Below are 3,486 nucleotides of genomic sequence, written 5' to 3'. Positions count from 1 at the left end.
GAGCCTCTGCATTACATAAGACTATAGGTGGAATCCTAAACAGCATCCAGAATCTTCTGAGGTGGAAAATTTCCACTTGAAAGGACAAGCAGACCAGCCTGGAGTGGCTAGAATAACAGAAGATACTTCTTGAAAGAAAGACCAACAGGAAAATTACAAAACAATAATGACTGATTACTACAAGAACAAGCTAGTTGCTCACCCAGGAGACATCAAGGCAAGTGGTCGGGTCCCCTCAAGGCAAACGCCCTTCCAAGATTAAGACTCAATGGGAATACACGCTCTGATTGGTGAACACGTTCATCACCAATAAGGGGAAGTGAGGGAAAAACACCAATAAAGCTGCGAGTTAAGCCCTCCAATGTTCAATAGACTCCTGTAAACCTCGGGTGGAGACCCGGTCAGCCAGCAGTGTGGTAAGACCTGGGGACTCTTGGGCCCAGAGTCAGTGACATAGCCACAAAGGACTAGAGTAGAGAGTGAGCGTCCAGCTGATAAGAAGACAGGGCATATGCACAAGAACACCCATACTTGCAAATGATACCCACTTGACCTGGCTTCAATGACAGAGCTCAACTAGAACAAGAAAGAAGAGGAAAAAAAGAGTAATCTGATACACTTTGATGAACTTGACCTACACCTATGGATGCAGTAGCTCAAAAGAGGGAACAGATCTTTACAGCAAGGATCATTCCCACCCCCTCCATACACAGAGTAGACAGGGATAGGCAACTTGGACATTGGCTACCCAAAATGGGGGGCTACAAAGGCAAGAAGAAAGTGACTGGCTTACAAGCTTTCAAGAGAGAGCCTAGATCCAGAGGGCGTGGAGGAAGGTAGAAACTCCACTGAGTAGTATCCAATCTGTCTGGGCGGGGCTGATGAAAGGAGATGGGGATAGGTCTTTTGTGATACAATAGTGAATAATTGTTATCAGAACTCTCTTAAGCAGACTAGAGTAACCTTTGTCATAATTTTCCCTGTCTCTAAAGGTATTGGAGAGTTGGTGTGGCACTGTGGGTTAATGTGCTAGACTGCAAAGCCATTTGAACTGCAAGGTTGGCAGTTGAAGCTCACCAGCTGCTTCACAGGATCGCTACACAGGATCGCTATGGGTCAGGATCAACTCAACGGCACTTAACAACAAGAAAGGTATTGAATCCACTCCTTTTGCCTGCAGAGTATCTGTACCGATGGTCATCCTTCATGCCTCGTCTACCACTGGAATGACCTGAACCTCTGTCTTCAACCAACTGAAGCATCTTGGGATTTATTGCTAGATTGGCTTCACGAAGCACAGGGATAAGGTCGCTCACTTGCTTTATGTCATTAGGTGTAACGAAAGTGTATACTGTGCCTGTTTAGGTACTGCGAGCAATTCTTCCAATTCGATGAATATAATCCTCTGAGGAGTTAGGGTAGTCATAATTGATGACAAATTTCACATCTTCTACATCTAGCCCTCTGGAGGCCACATCTGTAGCAATTAGAATACGAGCTTTTCCATGTTTGAATTCATTTAGAACCCAGTCGCGTTCCTGTTGACTCTTGTCACCATGGATACCCATGGCAGGCCACCCATCTCTCCTTATTTTTCTGGTAAGTTCATCACATCTTCTTTTGGTTTAAACAAAAAACAATGGTTTTATTCTCCTTCTCGCTTATGATCTCTTCCATTAGATGGATAAGTTTTTCATCCTTCTCCACATCATGGCACACATCCACAATCTGAAGAATATTGTGGTTTGTACTCAGTTCCACTGCACCAATGGATAAGGTTTATGTGAATGTAATCTTTCAGGAAGTCTTCTGCAAGTTGTCTTACTTCTTTTGGCCAAGTCGCACTCCACATTAAGGATTGCCTATGAGGTTTTATCTGATCCAGTCTTTTTTATTTGTGGTTCAAAGCCCAAATCAAACATTCTATCTGCTATTTCAAGGACAAGGTAGGTTGTTCTCAGATTAGTTTTCCCACATTCTAAAAGACAATCAGCCTCTCAGGTGTCGAGGTACAGATTTCCACACCTCTCTCCAAATCACGTATTTGTGGTCCCTTGGGAGAACCACCATAGATGCAAGTAGACTTCAAACGGCATGCTCTACAGTATTCAGTAGCTACTTGCTGCGCTTGTTGGGCCAGTTCCCGAGTTGTCGCCAGCACCAAGCAAATAGGCCCATCACCTCTCTCTAGAAATGGCTGATGAATTGATGTGGACAATGGCAGTCAGCAAGTAAGATAATGTTTTCCTGGATCCAGTCTGTGCTACTCCAACCGTATCCAGTCCACTTAAAGCAACTGGCCATCCCTGAGCTTGAATAGCAGTAGGTTCAGTAAAATTCTGTCTTGCAGTAACATCCATGACGTTTGTAAGGAAGTTTGCGTCATAAAAGTTCAAAACTGGTTTTGGGCAGTTGTGACCTCTAACCATAACTCCTTGCTTCTTCTGTATGTCTCCACATCTTTCGCTGTGCGCCTAGTCAAATCAGGATGTTCCTGGTAAAAATTCTTCTCAAATTTGGGCAGCTCATCAAGATTCCACTTCTTTTTAACTAGTTTCTCCCCAGGGTTTCCAAACTTCTTCCTTTTTCTCCAAATCAAGGTGCCCCAAACCCTCAATCCCGGCTGCGGTCTCCGTCACTCAAATAACCTGACATGGCGTCAATGGTTGCGATTGATGGGGGAACGAATCAAGGAGAATCAGGGGCAAAGAGTCACTAGGGGTGGTGATGGAGAAAACTTGCGGGGGCGGTAATGGCGGAAAGCCGGTGATGACAAGAGCTGGAGCTGAACAACCAGAGACCAAAGGAAATGAATGAGGTCTCCATTGATTTTTAAAAAAGCAATATTAAAACATATTCTTATTTTCCTTTTCTTAGATAAAAGACATCTGCTATACATGATATTCTGCTTTTTATTTAATTAACATTTCTAGCCCATAGATTTCTCTATCACAGAATATAAAGATCATTCTAATTTGCATTTATAGCTGCTTAATACTCCACTGAGTGAATTTACTCTGATTTATTCAGCTTGTCCTGTTTGATGGACATTTAGATTGCTAACATTTTTTCTATTTCAGAAAGAGTAGCCTTGTGCATATGTCTTACTGAATGAGTACATCTTCAGGACAGATTCCTTTAAGTGGTAATGGTGATCAGCAACTATGTGATTTTGCTAAATATCACCAAGTTCTTCCTCATAGTGGTTGCACCATTTGTATTCACACCAGCAATGTATGAGCATGCCTGTCTCCTCACAGCCTCACCAACAAAATGCATCAGCTTCTCTTTGTAGCGTTAATTTGCACCTGTCATATCATGAGCCGAGCTGAGCTTTCAGATCCTTATAATTGGTGGCTTTTAGAATACTTTAGATTTAGACAGGGTGTTTCACTTATTCTAACAGGAGGCATCTTGGATTACTGAAATGGCTTTGAGCTGGGGCTTCTTCAGTCCAGTGTGTAGGTGAGTAATGTTTTGACATTT

The 3,486-nt window shown here is 42.9% G+C and overlaps 1 pseudogene; it reads right to left on the bottom strand.

Moving 5' to 3' along the window:
• Nucleotides 1-1,361: 1,361 nt before the first annotated feature.
• On the bottom strand, nucleotides 1,362-2,588 carry LOC102836330 (annotated as a pseudogene).
• Nucleotides 2,589-3,486: the final 898 nt, after the last annotated feature.

Source organism: Chrysochloris asiatica, unplaced genomic scaffold, assembly GCF_000296735.1.
Source record: "Chrysochloris asiatica unplaced genomic scaffold, ChrAsi1.0 scaffold03149, whole genome shotgun sequence".
NCBI classification, from domain to species: domain Eukaryota; kingdom Metazoa; phylum Chordata; class Mammalia; order Afrosoricida; family Chrysochloridae; genus Chrysochloris; species Chrysochloris asiatica.
This window is presented reverse-complemented; position numbering and strand designations above follow the sequence as displayed.